This window comes from Protomyctophum bolini, assembly GCF_963924005.1.
Source record: "Protomyctophum bolini genome assembly, chromosome: 12".
NCBI classification, from domain to species: Eukaryota; Metazoa; Chordata; class Actinopteri; order Myctophiformes; family Myctophidae; genus Protomyctophum; species Protomyctophum bolini.
This window is the reverse complement of record NC_137873.1, coordinates 18,424,948-18,447,301: the sequence shown is the minus strand read 5'-3', so window position 1 is coordinate 18,447,301 and position 22,354 is coordinate 18,424,948.

Below are 22,354 nucleotides of genomic sequence, written 5' to 3'. Positions count from 1 at the left end.
ATGATGAAAAATGAGGATAACATTTTTTTTATTTTATTAAAAAAACAATGGGCTATAACCCATGTTTTTTTAAATTTTGAATTTTCTTCAAATCCTCAAAAATGATGAAAAACGGCGTGCTATAGTATGCCGTACGGTAGGAGCTATAGCCCATGTTCAAAAATGATGAAAAATGAGGATAACATTTTTTTCAAAAATTCAAAAAACGATGGGCTATAACCCATGTTTTTTGAAATTTTGAATTTTCTTCAAATCCTCAAAAATTATGAAAAACGGCGTGCTATAGTATGCCGTACGGTAGGGGCTATAGCCCATGTTCAAAAATGATGAAAAATGAGGATAACATTTTTTTCAAAAATTCAAAAAACGATGGGCTATAACCCATGTTTTTTGAAATTTTGAATTTTCTTCAAATCCTCAAAAATGATGAAAAACGGGCGTGCTATAGTATGCCGTACGGTAGGGGCTATGAGCCCATGTTCAAAAATGATGAAAAATGAGGATAACATTTTTTTCAAAAATTCAAAAAAACGATGGGCTATAACCCATGTTTTTTGAAATTTTGAATTTTCTTCAAATCCTCAAAAATGATGAAAAACGGCGTGCTATAGTATGCCGTACGGTAGGGGCTATAGCCCATGTTCAAAATGATGAAAATGAGGATAACATTTTTTTCAAAATTCAAAAAACGAATGGGCTATAACCCATGTTTTTTGAAATTTTGAATTTTCTTCAAATCCTCAAAAATGATGAAAAACGGCGTGCTATAGTATGCCGTACGGTAGGGGCTATAGCCCATGTTCAAAAATATGAAAAATGAGGATAACATTTTTTTCAAAAATTCAAAAAACGATGGGCTATAACCCATGTTTTTTGAAATTTTGAATTTTCTTCAAATCCTCAAAAATGATGGAAAACGGCGTGCTATAGTATGCCGTACGGTAGGGGCTATAGCCCATGTTCAAAAATGATGAAAAATGAGGATAACATTTTTTTCAAAAATTCAAAAAAACGATGGGCTATAACCCATGTTTTTTGAAATTTTGAATTTTCTTCAAATCCTCAAAAATGATGAAAAACGGCGTGCTATAGTATGCCGTACGGTAGGGGCTATAGCCCATGTTCAAAAATGATGAAAAATGAGGATAACATTTTTTTCAAAAATTCAAAAAACGATGGGCTATAACCCATGTTTTTTGAAATTTTGAATTTTCTTCAAATCCTCAAAAATGATGAAAAACGGCGTGCTATAGTATGCCGTACGGTAGGGGCTATAGCCCATGTTCAAAAATGATGAAAAATGAGGATAACATTTTTTTCAAAAATTCAAAAAACGATGGGCTATACCATGTTTTTTGAAATTTTGAATTTTCTTCAAATCCTCAAAAATGATGAAAAACGGCGTGCTATAGTATGCCGTACGGTAGGGGCTATAGCCCATGTTCAAAAATGATGAAAAATGAGGATAACATTTTTTTCAAAAATTCAAAAAACGATGGGCTATACCCATGTTTTTTGAAATTTTGAATTTTCTTCAAATCCTCAAAAATGATGAAAAACGGCGTGCTATAGTATGCCGTACGGTAGGGGCTATAGCCCATGTTCAAAAATGATGAAAAATGAGGATAACATTTTTTTCAAAAATTCAAAAAACGATGGGCTATAACCCATGTTTTTTGAAATTTTGAATTTTCTTCAAATCCTCAAAAATGATGAAAAACGGCGTGCTATAGTATGCCGTACGGTAGGGGTTATAGCCCATGTTCAAAAATGATGAAAAATGAGGATAACATTTTTTTCAAAAATTCAAAAAACGATGGGCTATAACCCATGTTTTTTGAAATTTTGAATTTTCTTCAAATCCTCAAAAATGATGAAAAACGGCGTGCTATAGTATGCCGTACGGTAGGGGCTATAGCCCATGTTCAAAAATGATGAAAAATGAGGATAACATTTTTTTCAAAAATTCAAAAAACGATGGGCTATAACCCATGTCTTTTGAAATTTTGAATTTTCTTCAAATCCTCAAAAATGATGAAAAACGGCGTGCTATAGTATGCCGTACGGTAGGGGCTATAGCCCATGTTCAAAAATGATGAAAAATGAGGATAACATTTTTTTCAAAAATTCAAAAAACGATGGGCTATAACCCATGTCTTTTGAAATTTTGAATTTTCTTCAAATCCTCAAAAATGATGAAAAACGGCGTGCTATAGTATGCCGTACGGTAGGGGCTATAGCCCATGTTCAAAAATGATGAAAAATGAGGATAACATTTTTTTCAAAAATTCAAAAAAACGATGGGCTATAACCCATGTTTTTTGAAATTTTGAATTTTCTTCAAATCCTCAAAAATGATGAAAAACGGCGTGCTATAGTATGCCGTACGGTAGGGGCTATAGCCCATGTTCAAAAATGATGAAAAATGAGGATAACATTTTTTTCAAAAATTCAAAAAACGATGGGCTATAACCCATGTTTTTTGAAATTTTGAATTTTCTTCAAATCCTCAAAAATGATGAAAAACGGCGTGCTATAGTATGCCGTACGGTAGGGGCTATAGCCCATGTTCAAAAATGATGAAAAATGAGGATAACATTTTTTTCAAAAATTCAAAAACAATGGGCTATAACCCATGTTTTTTTAAATTTTGAATTTTCTTCAAATCCTCAAAAATGATGAAAAACGGCGTGCTATAGTATGCCGTACGGTAGGGGCTATAGCCCATGTTCAAAAATGATGAAAAATGAGGATAACATTTTTTTCAAAAATTCAAAAAACGATGGGCTATAACCCATGTTTTTTGAAATTTAGAATTTTCTTCAAATCCTCAAAAATGATGAAAAACGGCGTGCTATAGTATGCCGTACGGTAGGGGCTATAGCCCATGTTCAAAAATGATGAAAAATGAGGATAACATTTTTTTCAAAAATTCAAAAAACGATGGGCTATAACCCATGTTTTTTGAAATTTTGAATTTTCTTCAAATCCTCAAAAATGATGAAAAACGGCGTGCTATAGTATGCCGTACGGTAGGGGCTATAGCCCATGTTCAAAAATGATGAAAAATGAGGATAACATTTTTTTTATTTTATTAAAAAAACAATGGGCTATAACCCATGTTTTTTGAAATTTTGAATTTTCTTCAATCCTCAAAAATGATGAAAAAACGGCGTGCTATAGTATGCCGTACGGTAGGAGCTATAGCCCATTTTCAAAAATGATGAAAAATGAGGATAACATTTTTTTCAAAAATTCAAAAAACGATGGGCTATAACCCATGTTTTTTGAAATTTTGAATTTTCTTCAAATCCTCAAAAATTATGAAAAACGGCGTGCTATAGTATGCCGTACGGTAGGGGCTATAGCCCATGTTCAAAAATGATGAAAAATGAGGATAACATTTTTTTCAAAAATTCAAAAAACGATGGGCTATAACCCATGTTTTTTGAAATTTGAATTTTCTTCAAATCCTCAAAAATGATGAAAAACGGCGTGCTATAGTATGCCGTACGGTAGGGGCTATAGCCCATGTTCAAAAATGATGAAAAATGAGGATAACATTTTTTTTTTAAAATTAAAAACAATGGGCTATAACCCATGTTTTTTGAAATTTTGAATTTTCTTCAAATCCTCAAAAATGATGAAAAACGGCGTGCTATAGTATGCCGTACGGTAGGGGCTATAGCCCATGTTCAAAAATGATGAAAAATGAGGATAACATTTTTTTCAAAAATTCAAAAAACGATGGGCTATAACCCATGTTTTTTGAAATTTAGAATTTTCTTCAAATCCTCAAAAATGATGAAAAACGGCGTGCTATAGTATGCCGTACGGTAGGGGCTATAGCCCATGTTCAAAAATGATGAAAAATGAGGATAACATTTTTTTCAAAAATTCAAAAAACGATAGGCTATAACCCATGTTTTTTGAAATTTTGAATTTTCTTCAAATCCTCAAAAATGATGAAAAACGGCGTGCTATAGTATGCCGTACGGTAGGGGCTATAGCCCATGTTCAAAAATGATGAAAAATGAGGATAACATTTTTTTTATTTATTAAAAAAACAATGGGCTATAACCCATGTTTTTTGAAATTTTGAATTTTCTTCAAATCCTCAAAAATGATGAAAAACGGCGTGCTATAGTATGCCGTACGGTAGGAGCTATAGCCCATGTTCAAAAATGATGAAAAATGAGGATAACATTTTTTTCAAAAATTCAAAAAACGATGGGCTATAACCCATGTTTTTTGAAATTTTGAATTTTCTTCAAATCCTCAAAAATTATGAAAAACGGCGTGCTATAGTATGCCGTACGGTAGGGGCTATAGCCCATGTTCAAAAATGATGAAAAATGAGGATAACATTTTTTTCAAAAATTCAAAAAACGATGGGCTATAACCCATGTTTTTTGAAATTTTGAATTTTCTTCAAATCCTCAAAAATGATGAAAAACGGCGTGCTATAGTATGCCGTACGGTAGGGGCTATAGCCCATGTTCAAAAATGATGAAAAATGAGGATAACATTTTTTTCAAAAATTCAAAAAACGATGGGCTATAACCCATGTTTTTTGAAATTTTGAATTTTCTTCAAATCCTCAAAAATGATGAAAAACGGCGTGCTATAGTATGCCGTACGGTAGGGGCTATAGCCCATGTTCAAAAATGATGAAAAATGAGGATAACATTTTTTTCAAAAATTCAAAAAACAATGGGCTATAACCCATGTTTTTTGAAATTTTGAATTTTCTTCAAATCCTCAAAAATGATGAAAAACGGCGTGCTATAGTATGCCGTACGGTAGGGGCTATAGCCCATGTTCAAAAATTATGAAAAATGAGGATAACATTTTTTTCAAAAATTCAAAAAACGATGGGCTATAACCCATGTTTTTTGAAATTTTGAATTTTCTTCAAATCCTCAAAAATGATGGAAAACGGCGTGCTATAGTATGCCGTACGGTAGGGGCTATAGCCCATGTTCAAAAATGATGAAAAATGAGGATAACATTTTTTTCAAAAATTCAAAAAACGATGGGCTATAACCCATGTTTTTTGAAATTTTGAATTTTCTTCAAATCCTCAAAAATGATGAAAAACGGCGTGCTATAGTATGCCGTACGGTAGGGGCTATAGCCCATGTTCAAAAATGATGAAAAATGAGGATAACATTTTTTTCAAAAATTCAAAAAACGATGGGCTATAACCCATGTTTTTTGAAATTTTGAATTTTCTTCAAATCCTCAAAAATGATGAAAAACGGCGTGCTATAGTATGCCGTACGGTAGGGGTTATAGCCCATGTTCAAAAATGATGAAAAATGAGGATAACATTTTTTTCAAAAATTCAAAAAACGATGGGCTATAACCCATGTTTTTTGAAATTTTGAATTTTCTTCAAATCCTCAAAAATGATGAAAAACGGCGTGCTATAGTATGCCGTACGGTAGGGGCTATAGCCCATGTTCAAAAATGATGAAAAATGAGGATAACATTTTTTTCAAAAATTCAAAAAACGATGGGCTATAACCCATGTTTTTAGAAATTTTGAATTTTCTTCAAATCCTCAAAAATGATGAAAAACGGCGTGCTATAGTATGCCGTACGGTAGGGGCTATAGCCCATGTTCAAAAATGATGGAAAATGAGGATAACATTTTTTTCAAAAATTCAAAAAACGATGGGCTATAACCCATGTTTTTTGAAATTTTGAATTTTCTTCAAATCCTCAAAAATGATGAAAAACGGCGTGCTATAGTATGCCGTACGGTAGGGGTTATAGCCCATGTTCAAAAATGATGAAAAATGAGGATAACATTTTTTTCAAAAATTCAAAAAACGATGGGCTATAACCCATGTTTGTTGAAATTTTGAATTTTCTTCAAATCCTCAAAAATGATGAAAAACGGCGTGCTATAGTATGCCGTACGGTAGGGGCTATAGCCCATGTTCAAAAATGATGAAAAATGAGGATAACATTTTTTTCAAAAATTCAAAAAACGATGGGCTATAACCCATGTCTTTTGAAATTTTGAATTTTCTTCAAATCCTCAAAAATGATGAAAAACGGCGTGCTATAGTATGCCGTACGGTAGGGGCTATAGCCCATGTTCAAAAATGATGAAAAATGAGGATAACATTTTTTTCAAAAATTCAAAAAACGATGGGCTATAACCCATGTTTTTTGAAATTTTGAATTTTCTTCAAATCCTCAAAAATGATGAAAAACGGCGTGCTATAGTATGCCGTACGGTAGGGGCTATAGCCCATGTTCAAAAATGATGAAAAATGAGGATAACATTTTTTTCAAAAATTCAAAAAACGATGGGCTATAACCCATGTTTTTTGAAATTTTGAATTTTCTTCAAATCCTCAAAAATGATGAAAAACGGCGTGCTATAGTATGCCGTACGGTAGGGGCTATAGCCCATGTTCAAAAATGATGAAAAATGAGGATAACATTTTTTTCAAAAATTCAAAAACAATGGGCTATAACCCATGTTTTTTGAAATTTAGAATTTTCTTCAAATCCTCAAAAATGATGAAAAACGGCGTGCTATAGTATGCCGTACGGTAGGGGCTATAGCCCATGTTCAAAAATGATGAAAAATGAGGATAACATTTTTTTCAAAAATTCAAAAAACGATGGGCTATAACCCATGTTTTTTGAAATTTTGAATTTTCTTCAAATCCTCAAAAATGATGAAAAACGGCGTGCTATAGTATGCCGTACGGTAGGGGCTATAGCCCATGTTCAAAAATGATGAAAAATGAGGATAACATTTTTTTTATTTTATTAAAAAAACAATGGGCTATAACCCATGTTTTTTGAAATTTTGAATTTTCTTCAAATCCTCAAAAATGATGAAAAAACGGCGTGCTATAGTATGCCGTACGGTAGGAGCTATAGCCCATTTTCAAAAATGATGAAAAATGAGGATAACATTTTTTTCAAAAATTCAAAAAACGATGGGCTATAACCCATGTTTTTTGAAATTTTGAATTTTCTTCAAATCCTCAAAAATTATGAAAAACGGCGTGCTATAGTATGCCGTACGGTAGGGGCTATAGCCCATGTTCAAAAATGATGAAAAATGAGGATAACATTTTTTTCAAAAATTCAAAAAACGATGGGCTATAACCCATGTTTTTTGAAATTTTGAATTTTCTTCAAATCCTCAAAAATGATGAAAAACGGCGTGCTATAGTATGCCGTACGGTAGGGGCTATAGCCCATGTTCAAAAATGATGAAAAATGAGGATAACATTTTTTTCAAAAATTCAAAAAACGATGGGCTATAACCCATGTTTTTTGAAATTTTGAATTTTCTTCAAATCCTCAAAAATGATGAAAAACGGCGTGCTATAGTATGCCGTACGGTAGGGGCTATAGCCCATGTTCAAAAATGATGAAAAATGAGGATAACATTTTTTTCAAAAATTCAAAAACAATGGGCTATAACCCATGTTTTTTGAAATTTAGAATTTTCTTCAAATCCTCAAAAATGATGAAAAACGGCGTGCTATAGTATGCCGTACGGTAGGGGCTATAGCCCATGTTCAAAAATGATGAAAAATGAGGATAACATTTTTTTCAAAAATTCAAAAAACGATGGGCTATAACCCATGTTTTTTGAAATTTTGAATTTTCTTCAAATCCTCAAAAATGATGAAAAACGGCGTGCTATAGTATGCCGTACGGTAGGGGCTATAGCCCATGTTCAAAAATGATGAAAAATGAGGATAACATTTTTTTTATTTTATTAAAAAAACAATGGGCTATAACCCATGTTTTTTGAAATTTTGAATTTTCTTCAAATCCTCAAAAATGATGAAAAAACGGCGTGCTATAGTATGCCGTACGGTAGGAGCTATAGCCCATTTTCAAAAATGATGAAAAATGAGGATAACATTTTTTTCAAAAATTCAAAAAACGATGGGCTATAACCCATGTTTTTTGAAATTTTGAATTTTCTTCAAATCCTCAAAAATTATGAAAAACGGCGTGCTATAGTATGCCGTACGGTAGGGGCTATAGCCCATGTTCAAAAATGATGAAAAATGAGGATAACATTTTTTTCAAAAATTCAAAAAACGATGGGCTATAACCCATGTTTTTTGAAATTTTGAATTTTCTTCAAATCCTCAAAAATGATGAAAAACGGCGTGCTATAGTATGCCGTACGGTAGGGGCTATAGCCCATGTTCAAAAATGATGAAAAATGAGGATAACATTTTTTTTTAAAATTAAAAAACAATGGGCTATAACCCATGTTTTTTGAAATTTTGAATTTTCTTCAAATCCTCAAAAATGATGAAAAACGGCGTGCTATAGTATGCCGTACGGTAGGGGCTATAGCCCATGTTCAAAAATGATGAAAAATGAGGATAACATTTTTTTCAAAAATTCAAAAAACGATGGGCTATAACCCATGTTTTTTGAAATTTAGAATTTTCTTCAAATCCTCAAAAATGATGAAAAACGGCGTGCTATAGTATGCCGTACGGTAGGGGCTATAGCCCATGTTCAAAAATGATGAAAAATGAGGATAACATTTTTTTCAAAAATTCAAAAAACGATAGGCTATAACCCATGTTTTTTGAAATTTTGAATTTTCTTCAAATCCTCAAAAATGATGAAAAACGGCGTGCTATAGTATGCCGTACGGTAGGGGCTATAGCCCATGTTCAAAAATGATGAAAAATGAGGATAACATTTTTTTTATTTTATTAAAAAAACAATGGGCTATAACCCATGTTTTTTGAAATTTTGAATTTTCTTCAAATCCTCAAAAATGATGAAAAACGGCGTGCTATAGTATGCCGTACGGTAGGAGCTATAGCCCATGTTCAAAAATGATGAAAAATGAGGATAACATTTTTTTCAAAAATTCAAAAAACGATGGGCTATAACCCATGTTTTTTGAAATTTTGAATTTTCTTCAAATCCTCAAAAATTATGAAAAACGGCGTGCTATAGTATGCCGTACGGTAGGGGCTATAGCCCATGTTCAAAAATGATGAAAAATGAGGATAACATTTTTTTCAAAAATTCAAAAAACGATGGGCTATAACCCATGTTTTTTGAAATTTTGAATTTTCTTCAAATCCTCAAAAATGATGAAAAACGGCGTGCTATAGTATGCCGTACGGTAGGGGCTATAGCCCATGTTCAAAAATGATGAAAAATGAGGATAACATTTTTTTCAAAAATTCAAAAAACGATGGGCTATAACCCATGTTTTTTGAAATTTTGAATTTTCTTCAAATCCTCAAAAATGATGAAAAACGGCGTGCTATAGTATGCCGTACGGTAGGGGCTATAGCCCATGTTCAAAAATGATGAAAAATGAGGATAACATTTTTTTCAAAAATTCAAAAAACAATGGGCTATAACCCATGTTTTTTGAAATTTTGAATTTTCTTCAAATCCTCAAAAATGATGAAAAACGGCGTGCTATAGTATGCCGTACGGTAGGGGCTATAGCCCATGTTCAAAAATTATGAAAAATGAGGATAACATTTTTTTCAAAAATTCAAAAAACGATGGGCTATAACCCATGTTTTTTGAAATTTTGAATTTTCTTCAAATCCTCAAAAATGATGGAAAACGGCGTGCTATAGTATGCCGTACGGTAGGGGCTATAGCCCATGTTCAAAAATGATGAAAAATGAGGATAACATTTTTTTCAAAAATTCAAAAAACGATGGGCTATAACCCATGTTTTTTGAAATTTTGAATTTTCTTCAAATCCTCAAAAATGATGAAAAACGGCGTGCTATAGTATGCCGTACGGTAGGGGCTATAGCCCATGTTCAAAAATGATGAAAAATGAGGATAACATTTTTTTCAAAAATTCAAAAAACGATGGGCTATAACCCATGTTTTTTGAAATTTTGAATTTTCTTCAAATCCTCAAAAATGATGAAAAACGGCGTGCTATAGTATGCCGTACGGTAGGGGTTATAGCCCATGTTCAAAAATGATGAAAAATGAGGATAACATTTTTTTCAAAAATTCAAAAAACGATGGGCTATAACCCATGTTTTTTGAAATTTTGAATTTTCTTCAAATCCTCAAAAATGATGAAAAACGGCGTGCTATAGTATGCCGTACGGTAGGGGCTATAGCCCATGTTCAAAAATGATGAAAAATGAGGATAACATTTTTTTCAAAAATTCAAAAAACGATGGGCTATAACCCATGTTTTTAGAAATTTTGAATTTTCTTCAAATCCTCAAAAATGATGAAAAACGGCGTGCTATAGTATGCCGTACGGTAGGGGCTATAGCCCATGTTCAAAAATGATGGAAAATGAGGATAACATTTTTTTCAAAAATTCAAAAAACGATGGGCTATAACCCATGTTTTTTGAAATTTTGAATTTTCTTCAAATCCTCAAAAATGATGAAAAACGGCGTGCTATAGTATGCCGTACGGTAGGGGTTATAGCCCATGTTCAAAAATGATGAAAAATGAGGATAACATTTTTTTCAAAAATTCAAAAAACGATGGGCTATAACCCATGTTTGTTGAAATTTTGAATTTTCTTCAAATCCTCAAAAATGATGAAAAACGGCGTGCTATAGTATGCCGTACGGTAGGGGCTATAGCCCATGTTCAAAAATGATGAAAAATGAGGATAACATTTTTTTCAAAAATTCAAAAAACGATGGGCTATAACCCATGTCTTTTGAAATTTTGAATTTTCTTCAAATCCTCAAAAATGATGAAAAACGGCGTGCTATAGTATGCCGTACGGTAGGGGCTATAGCCCATGTTCAAAAATGATGAAAAATGAGGATAACATTTTTTTCAAAAATTCAAAAAACGATGGGCTATAACCCATGTTTTTTGAAATTTTGAATTTTCTTCAAATCCTCAAAAATGATGAAAAACGGCGTGCTATAGTATGCCGTACGGTAGGGGCTATAGCCCATGTTCAAAAATGATGAAAAATGAGGATAACATTTTTTTCAAAAATTCAAAAAACGATGGGCTATAACCCATGTTTTTTGAAATTTTGAATTTTCTTCAAATCCTCAAAAATGATGAAAAACGGCGTGCTATAGTATGCCGTACGGTAGGGGCTATAGCCCATGTTCAAAAATGATGAAAAATGAGGATAACATTTTTTTCAAAAATTCAAAAACAATGGGCTATAACCCATGTTTTTTGAAATTTTGAATTTTCTTCAAATCCTCAAAAATGATGAAAAACGGCGTGCTATAGTATGCCGTACGGTAGGGGCTATAGCCCATGTTCAAAAATGATGAAAAATGAGGATAACATTTTTTTCAAAAATTCAAAAAACGATGGGCTATAACCCATGTTTTTTGAAATTTTGAATTTTCTTCAAATCCTCAAAAATGATGAAAAACGGTGTGCTATAGTATGCCGTACGGTAGGGGCTATAGCCCATGTTCAAAAATGATGAAAAATGAGGATAACATTTTTTTCAAAAATTCAAAAAACGATGGGCTATAACCCATGTTTTTTGAAATTTTGAATTTTCTTCAAATCCTCAAAAATGATGAAAAACGGCGTGCTATAGTATGCCGTACGGTAGGGGCTATAGCCCATGTTCAAAAATGATGAAAAATGAGGATAACATTTTTTTCAAAAATTCAAAAAACGATGGGCTATAACCCATGTTTTTTGAAATTTTGAATTTTCTTCAAATCCTCAAAAATGATGAAAAACGGCGTGCTATAGTATGCCGTACGGTAGGGGCTATAGCCCATGTTCAAAAATGATGAAAAATGAGGATAACATTTTTTTCAAAAATTCAAAAAACGATGGGCTATAACCCATGTTTTTTGAAATTTTGAATTTTCTTCAAATCCTCAAAAATGATGAAAAACGGCGTGCTATAGTATGCCGTACGGTAGGGGTTATAGCCCATGTTCAAAAATGATGAAAAATGAGGATAACATTTTCTTTTTAAATTAAAAAAACGATGGGCTATAACCCATGTTTTTTGAAATTTTGAATTTTCTTCAAATCCTCAAAAATGATGAAAAACGGCGTGCTATAGTATGCCGTACGGTAGGGGCTATAGCCCATGTTCAAAAATGATGAAAAATGAGGATAACATTTTTTTCAAAAATTCAAAAAACGATGGGCTATAACCCATGTTTTTTGAAATTTTGAATTTTCTTCAAATCCTCAAAAATGATGAAAAACGGCGTGCTATAGTATGCCGTACGGTAGGAGCTATAGCCCATGTTCAAAAATGATGAAAAATGAGGATAACATTTTTTTCAAAAATTCAAAAAACGATGGGCTATAACCCATGTTTTTTGAAATTTTGAATTTTCTTCAAATCCTCAAAAATGATGAAAAACGGCGTGCTATAGTATGCCGTACGGTAGGGGCTATAGCCCATGTTCAAAAATGATGAAAAATGAGGATAACATTTTTTTCAAAAATTCAAAAAACGATGGGCTATAACCCATGTTTTTGAAATTTTGAATTTTCTTCAAATCCTCAAAAATGATGAAAAACGGCGTGCTATAGTATGCCGTACGGTAGGGGTTATAGCCCATGTTCAAAAATGATGAAAAATGAGGATAACATTTTTTTTTTAAATTAAAAAAACAATGGGCTATAACCCATGTTTTTTGAAATTTTGAATTTTCTTCAAATCCTCAAAAATGATGAAAAACGGCGTGCTATAGTATGCCGTACAGTAGGAGCTATAGCCCATGTTCAAAAATGATGAAAAATGAGGATAACATTTTTTTCAAAAATTCAAAAAACGATGGGCTATAACCCATGTTTTTTGAAATTTTGAATTTTCTTCAAATCCTCAAAAATTATGAAAAACGGCGTGCTATAGTATGCCGTACGGTAGGGGCTATAGCCCATGTTCAAAAATGATGAAAAATGAGGATAACATTTTTTTCAAAAATTCAAAAAACGATGGGCTATAACCCATGTTTTTTGAAATTTTGAAATTTCTTCAAATCCTCAAAAATGATGAAAAACGGCGTACTATAGTATGCCGTACGGTAGGGGCTATAGCCCATGTTCAAAAATGATGAAAAATGAGGATAACATTTTTTTCAAAAATTCAAAAAACGATGGGCTATAACCCATGTTTTTTGAAATTTTGAATTTTCTTCAAATCCTCAAAAATGATGAAAAACGGCGTGCTATAGTATGCCGTACGGTAGGGGCTATAGCCCATGTTCAAAAATGATGAAAAATGAGGATAACATTTTTTTCAAAAATTCAAAAAACGATGGGCTATAACCCATGTTTTTGAAATTTTGAATTTTCTTCAAATCCTCAAAAATGATGAAAAACGGCGTGCTATAGTATGCCGTACGGTAGGGGTTATAGCCCATGTTCAAAAATGATGAAAAATGAGGATAACATTTTTTTCAAAAATTCAAAAAACGATGGGCTATAACCCATGTTTTTTGAAATTTTGAATTTTCTTCAAATCCTCAAAAATGATGAAAAACGGCATGCTATAGTATGCCGTACGGTAGGGGCTATAGCCCATGTTCAAAAATGATGAAAAATGAGGATAACATTTTTTTCAAAAATTCAAAAAACGATGGGCTATAACCCATGTTTTTTGAAATTTTGAATTTTCTTCAAATCCTCAAAAATGATGAAAAACGGCGTGCTATAGTATGCCGTACGGTAGGGGCTATAGCCCATGTTCAAAAATGATGAAAAATGAGGATAACATTTTTTTCAAAAATTCAAAAAACGATGGGCTATAACCCATGTTTTTTGAAATTTTGAATTTTCTTCAAATCCTCAAAAATGATGAAAAACGGCGTGCTATAGTATGCCGTACGGTAGGGGCTATAGCCCATGTTCAAAAATGATGAAAAATGAGGATAACATTTTTTTCAAAAATTCAAAAAACGATGGGCTATAACCCATGTTTTTTGAAATTTTGAATTTTCTTCAAATCCTCAAAAATGATGAAAAACGGCGTGCTATAGTATGCCGTACGGTAGGGGCTATAGCCCATGTTCAAAAATGATGAAAAATGAGGATAACATTTTTTTCAAAAATTCAAAAAACGATGGGCTATAACCCATGTTTTTGAAATTTTGAATTTTCTTCAAATCCTCAAAAATGATGAAAAACGGCGTGCTATAGTATGCCGTACGGTAGGGGTTATAGCCCATGTTCAAAAATGATGAAAAATGAGGATAACATTTTTTTCAAAAATTCAAAAAACGATGGGCTATAACCCATGTTTTTTGAAATTTTGAATTTTCTTCAAATCCTCAAAAATGATGAAAAACGGCGTGCTATAGTATGCCGTACGGTAGGGGCTATAGCCCATGTTCAAAAATGATGAAAAATGAGGATAACATTTTTTTCAAAAATTCAAAAAACGATGGGCTATAACCCATGTTTTTTGAAATTTTGAATTTTCTTCAAATCCTCAAAAATGATGAAAAACGGCGTGCTATAGTATGCCGTACAGTAGGGGCTATAGCCCATGTTCAAAAATGATGAAAAATGAGGATAACATTTTTTTCAAAAATTCAAAAACAATGGGCTATAACCCATGTTTTTTGAAATTTTGAATTTTCTTCAAATCCTCAAAAATGATGAAAAACGGCGTGCTATAGTATGCCGTACGGTAGGGGCTATAGCCCATGTTCAAAAATGATGAAAAATGAGGATAACATTTTTTTCAAAAATTCAAAAAACGATGGGCTATAACCCATGTTTTTTGAAATTTTGAATTTTCTTCAAATCCTCAAAAATGATGAAAAACGGCGTGCTATAGTATGCCGTACGGTAGGGGCTATAGCCCATGTTCAAAAATGATGAAAAATGAGGATAACATTTTTTTCAAAAATTCAAAAAACGATGGGCTATAACCCATGTTTTTTGAAATTTTGAATTTTCTTCAAATCCTCAAAAATGATGAAAAACGGCGTGCTATAGTATGCCGTACGGTAGGGGCTATAGCCCATGTTCAAAAATGATGAAAAATGAGGATAACATTTTTTTCAAAAATTCAAAAAACGATGGGCTATAACCCATGTTTTTTGAAATTTTGAATTTTCTTCAAATCCTCAAAAATGATGAAAAACGGCGTGCTATAGTATGCCGTACAGTAGGGGCTATAGCCCATGTTCAAAAATGATGAAAAATGAGGATAACATTTTTTTCAAAAATTCAAAAACAATGGGCTATAACCCATGTTTTTTGAAATTTTGAATTTTCTTCAAATCCTCAAAAATGATGAAAAACGGCGTGCTATAGTATGCCGTACGGTAGGGGCTATAGCCCATGTTCAAAAATGATGAAAAATGAGGATAACATTTTTTTCAAAAATTCAAAAAACGATGGGCTATAACCCATGTTTTTTGAAATTTTGAATTTTCTTCAAATCCTCAAAAATGATGAAAAACGGCGTGCTATAGTATGCCGTACGGTAGGGGCTATAGCCCATGTTCAAAAATGATGAAAAATGAGGATAACATTTTTTTCAAAAATTCAAAAAACGATGGGCTATAACCCATGTTTTTTGAAATTTTGAATTTTCTTCAAATCCTCAAAAATGATGAAAAACGGCGTGCTATAGTATGCCGTACGGTAGGGGCTATAGCCCATGTTCAAAAATGATGAAAAATGAGGATAACATTTTTTTCAAAAATTCAAAAAACGATGGGCTATAACCCATGTTTTTTGAAATTTTGAATTTTCTTCAAATCCTCAAAAATTATGAAAAACGGCGTGCTATAGTATGCCGTACGGTAGGGGCTATAGCCCATGTTCAAAAATGAGGAAAAATGAGGATAACATTTTTTTCAAAAATTCAAAAAACGATGGGCTATAACCCATGTTTTTTGAAATTTTGAATTTTCTTCAAATCCTCAAAAATGATGAAAAACGGCGTGCTATAGTATGACGTACGGTAGGGGCTATAGCCCATGTTCAAAAATGATGAAAAATGAGGATAACATTTTTTTCAAAAATTCAAAAAACGATGGGCTATAACCCATGTTTTTTGAAATTTTGAATTTTCTTCAAATCCTCAAAAATGATGAAAAACGGTGTGCTATAGTATGCCGTACGGTAGGGGCTATAGCCCATGTTCAAAAATGATGAAAAATGAGGATAACATTTTTTTCAAAAATTCAAAAAACGATGGGCTATAACCCATGTTTTTTGAAATTTTGAAATTTCTTCAAATCCTCAAAAATGATGAAAAACGGCGTGCTATAGTATGCCGTACGGTAGGGGCTATAGCCCATGTTCAAAAATGATGAAAAATGAGGATAACATTTTTTTCAAAAATTCAAAAAACAATGGGCTATAACCCATGTTTTTTGAAATTTTGAATTTTCTTCAAATCCTCAAAAATGATGAAAAACGGCGTGCTATAGTATGCCGTACAGTAGGGGCTATAGCCCATGTTCAAAAATGATGAAAAATGAGGATAACATTTTTTTCAAAAATTCAAAAAACGATGGGCTATAACCCATGTTTTTTGAAATTTTGAATTTTCTTCAAATCCTCAAAAATGATGAAAAACGGCGTGCTATAGTATGCCGTACGGTAGGGGCTATAGCCCATGTTCAAAAATGATGAAAAATGAGGATAACATTTTTTTCAAAAATTCAAAAAACGATGGGCTATAACCCATGTTTTTTGAAATTTTTAATTTTCTTCAAATCCTCAAAAATGATGAAAAACGGCGTGCTATAGTATGGCATGAATTGAACAAAGGGCATTGTTCAATTCATCAAAACATTTAGAGACAAACAAATTGACACTTATATGTAGTTAAAGCAACAGAAACAAACAACAATTCTACAGTGTAAAGACACCAATTTAATTATAAATGTCAATAAAGTTGAATATCTAATAATATCAATTTAAAATGTATTATCCAATACAAATTTCCTTACCATTTTTAATGTTTTAGTTTTGTATTGCTATTTTTATTTGCTAATTGTAGATTTACCTACTTTTTGTTTCTGGCATTCCGCTGCTTGTTATTTTTTATTTTATTTTCATGTGAAGTACTTTGAGTTGCATTTTATGTATGACATGTGCTATATAAATAAAGTTTAATATGTGAAGTACTTTAGTTGTCAAGGATGCAGACAGAGTTGAACCCAGGAGCAAAGTCACAACAAACTAGAGTATAATAATAAAGTATTTAATAAAGAATTACGAGATATCTTACACAGGGGAATGCAGGTAGGAATCAGGCATGAATCAGAATGACATCAAAGTCAACACATGAACAGGCAGGACATCTGTGACACAGGTTATGAACTGACAATGAGTGTTTGTACTGAGTCCAGTTTTATAGTGAGCAGGTTGATTGGAGAAGTGTTCACTGCTGGGCTGATTAGGTAGTTGACAGGTGTGTAAATGGAACTGGGTGTGCTGGAATGGGATATGGGAGGCCAGTGTGGAGACTGAGGGAGAGACAGAATGTGACAGAGTTGCATTTTATGTATGAAATGTGCTATATAAATAAAGTTTACACCACTGACTGTCCCTCCATATAAAATAAAGGCGAAAGTCACAAAAGAAAATTGATCAGTTACAATTCCAGACTATGAAGAATCATTTAATAAAGGAATACTTCCAGATTCAGTTAAAGATTAGCTACAATAATTGTGATATTAAAAGTTAAATGCTCGTCATATGACATAACAGAGAGGAATGGGCCGGACCCTGCGCGCAAAGAGCAGGGCCTTTAGTTATTCTTTTTTCATTTTGCATCTTTGCAAGGTTGTACCTTTGTAGGCCTACCTGTCTCTAATGTATAAGCAAAGTTGGAGTCTTTGCCGGTTTGAACCGGCACACTTCTACTAGGTATACTACGGATATCATTTGACTTATCCGCTTGGCCATTGAGGCACACAAACATGTTGAATTTCTGGGCTGCTTTAAAGTTGTCCTTCTGGACCTTTAGATCTTCAGTCTAACGCTCTCCCAACTGAGCTATTTCGGCTTGCAAGTGTCAAATCCAGCATTTATTTTTTACATTGACTGTTACTTCTTAAACAAAAAAACTCATAAAGTTTTTCACCCAGGGAGATCAGCCTAAGAGTCATAGGGTTTGCTGTACCTCATTTCAACTGGCGAAAGCCGGGATTGAACCAGGGACCTTCAGGTCTATCAGTCAAACGCTCTCCCAACTGAGCCATTTCGGCTTGCAAAGTGTCAAATCCAGCATTTATTTTTACATTGACTGTTACTTGTTACTTCTTAAACAAAAAAACTCATAAAGTTTTTCACCCAGGGAGATCAGCCTAAGAGTCATAGGGTTTGCTGTACCTCATTTCAACTGGCGAAAGCCGGGATTGAACCAGGGACCTTCAGGTCTATCAGTCAAACGCTCTCCCAACTGAGCCATTTCGGCTTGCAAAGTGTCAAATCCAGCATTTATTTTTACATTGACTGTTACTTGTTACTTCTTAAACAAAAAAAACTCATGTTTTTCACCCAGGGAGATCAGCCTAAGAGTCATAGGGTCTGCTGTACCTCATTTCAACTGGCGAAAGCCGGGATTGAACCAGGGACCTTCAGGTCTATCAGTCAAACGCTCTCCCAACTGAGCCATTTCGGCTTGCAAGTGTCAAATCCAGCATTTATTTTTACATTGACTGTTACTTGTTACTTCTTAAACAAAAAAAACTCATAATGTTTTTCACCCAGGGAGATCAGCCTAAGAGTCATAGGGTTTTCTGTACCTCATTTCAACTCCTGAAAGCCGGGATTGAACCAGGGACCTTCAGATCTTCAGTCTAATGCTCTATTAACTGCGCTATTTCGGCTTGTAAGTGTCACATCCAGAATATATTTTTCAATTGATTGTTAGTTCTTAAACAAATAAACTCATACAGTTTTCCCCCAGTGAGATCAGCCTGGGAGTCATACGGTTTTCTGTACCTCATTTGACCTGCTGAAATCCGGTTCCATTTGTACACTGTCAAAGTCACTAACTAATACTATCAACATCCATCTATTCTATATACCCTCTACAACAGTGGTTACCAAACCCTTTCTTGTCAAGGACCCCCGAATTTACACTTTATTAGCCCGTGGAACCTAACCCCAACCCTAACCCTAACCCGGCTATAATCCATGGTCAAAAATGATGAAGTGATTTTGTCTTTTTTACAAATCCCCGTTTTTACAGGCCATGGGCTATAGTCCATGGTCTCGGAGTGATTTTCGTCATTTTTTTCAAATCCTCAAAAATGATGAAAAAACGGCATGCTACAGTACCCTAACCCTAACCCTTGATCGTAGGAGATAGTAATGTAGGACTCTACAGATCAAGTGCTATCCAGTCATAAAGTTTGAACACTTGAAGAAACTACTACAGAAAACTGGAAACACTGCATCCTATCTGTAGGAATGAACAATCGACAGCAGGGGAAAACAGAAACAGGACGGAAGACAATGAGGCACAAGTGTGGCCTACATGGGTCACATATAATTCGCCCAGCTGGTACCCACTTAAGGCCAAATCAGATCCCAGTTCAAACCCATATAGGCAAACACAGGTGGCGCACACATGGTTCTGAAATAAAATGGCCCATTTGGATACCACCTAAGACCCACTTAGAAACCCGCATAAGCCCATATGGGCTAACACGGGTGGGCCCTTTGTGAAAACTGGGTGCCCGGCCCACTCGGAACCCATGCCCATAGCCCATGTCAAAACCCAAGTGGGGCCCAGATGGACATGTAAGCTGGGAATGGTCCCGCGGGCCTGATGTGGCCCGTGGGCCTGAGGTTGAGTATCACTGCTCTACATGTTTCCATATCTGGGACCTCTCAATCTGCAAAATCCTCAGTGCTCAATTAACTCTGACACTGACAGTGTGCAAAAATGTAACCATATGGACCCCGCAAGGGTCACACTGTCGGGACCTGGGGTTACAGACCTGCAAGGATCCAACTTGGTTCCTAACTAGGAATCATTAAGCTGAGGCCGGACCCCCTGCCTGGGGATCATCCCCATCAGAACCCACTTTGAGAACCACCGATTCACGTCTGCTTTGGCGAGAAATCCCGTTATTTCCGTCTTCTCTCGGGCAAAGTCGATATATAAATCACCCCTTATCATTTTTTGGACGCTTTCCGAGAGGCCTTCTGTACGACGACGGAGCTCGGGAGTCTGTGTCCTTCCTTGTAAAAAGATGAAGAGGAGTGCAAAGGAGTCTATCAATCTGCACAGTGGCAGATTATCATACGCCTGCTGCCTCAGCAGGGAGTCAGAAAATGATAGATATCAGAGCGCTGCAAGACGCCCCCCCCACCCCACTGTTTCCCTGCAGTCAATAGAAATATAACATCCAGCACCAGGACCAGGTGATCATGGCTTCAGTTCATGAAGTATAGCGAGTGGAAACCTCATATGTCCAAAACGTACTTACAAAAGTTCTGTGTGACACTGTACAGGGATTTATGAAAATAATATGGAGATAAGAGGTTTCTGCCTGACAGTAACGATAGGTTGAGTGATGCAGTGGAATGGGCTCCTGTCCACGTCTCCTCCTGGTCTGCCTGAATAAAACATCAGACCCGTCTGAACGGAGTGGTGCTGTACTGGGGACCCCGCCCCGCAGCCGAAATTGTTGAGAAATGAGTTACCGAGTGGAGGTCCCCGGGGGGTCCCTGGAACATCCAGACCCCCAGGAACACGCCCAGGTGGCCGGCCCGGTTCCGGCGAACCGCCCGCGTCCGAAACAGTTGAGAAATGACAGTTACCGAGTGGGGGTCCCTGGGGGATCCCTGGAACATCCATACCCCCAGGAACACGCCCAGGTGGCCGGCCCGGTTCCGGCGAGCCGCCCCGCGTCCAAAACAGTCGAGAAATGACAGTTACCGTGTGGGGGTCCCCAGGGGGTCCTTCTACTGTATACTGTACTGTCACACCCGAAATCACGTAATGGCTGCTAAAAACTCAGCTTCCCATCATGCACCTGTGCACTGCCCCCCCCTGGATTCTTAGAGAATCGAGGCGAAAGGAGGTTGGGGTGGAGGAGGATGGCGATTTTGAAGAATAGTGAAAATAGTCGATCTACAAGTGCAGTACTCACAACCCATGTTTGGTCTGTCGTGGATCAGAACAAACAACTTGGTTGAGAGATCGCAGGTGTAATTATACTGTGGTGATTGCACCGGGGATTGGCTGGGTGATAATGAAAGGCAGGTGAGTTTGATGAGGAGGGAGGAGTTGTTGATAATGAGGGAGTTGTTAAGGTCAAGCGGAAGGAGGTCTCTTCTCCCGAAACTGCGTTGTATAAATACAACTTCCCTAAGTACAATGTCACGGTGCTTTAATGTACTTGAGTGTTTCAATTTCGATTTCTTCTTCCACTATTAAAAGACAAACACAGTACACTTTGTGTTTGTCCGGACACGGATCGGCTCAAAGTCCCCCAACATCTTTCTCAGGATCTGGTTAATTGGCGATCCACGTGGAGCCGCGCCGCTTGATTAACTTTAAAACAATTAATAATGAGTCCTGACCAAAGCTACTGGCTGTGGTAAGAACTCAACTGCTGCCTCCTTTCATCCCATCTTTCATGAGAGGAGACCTGGAAAAAACACGGCAACCATTAACCCACAAGAGAAATCAAAGAGAATTCCAGATACCACTTTAATAATTTATTTGCATATGATTATCGTAAAAATACTGAAAGAGAAATGCGTATTTTTCTCCTAGTTATTTTTTTTATTTTTTTTCGTCTTTTCTTTTAACAACCTAATACACCATCGCACTGGGAAAAGTCTGTCCTCAACAGACAGACACACATTTCTTCTTTTACGTGGAACGTACGGTATATACTGTATATATATATATATAGTTGTATGTAATGGCCAACAATGTGGAGGTGTTTTTTTTTATTTGTTTGCTTCTCCATAACAAACAAACAAGCATATTTAAACAGGCCAGGGGTTCCCAACCTTTTCTGGATCAGGGCCCACTTCATGGGCCATCCATCTGACCACTCAACCACTAACCACTGGTGATGGGTGGGCCATGTACATTTTCTCAGAGCAGGTTTATTTTATTGATAAATCAACCGACTGTGTTGCGGCTAGGATGAATGGAAATAACATAGTATACTTAAAGTTTAGGTTGTTATTTATCAACGAAAACATTTTTCATTTAAAGAAAACAAATACTGTACATTATTTATTTTGTTATCGTTAAAATCATAGTGTTTCGCCAATCATTTGGCGGACCCACTCGCAATATCCTCATGGCCCACCAAGTGGGCCCCGGGCCACAGGTTGGGAATCGCTGAGGCAGGAGGTCATGGAGAGGCCGCTGTTCAGGTCAAATGGTGTGGAGCAGATTGGTGAGTAGAAATATATA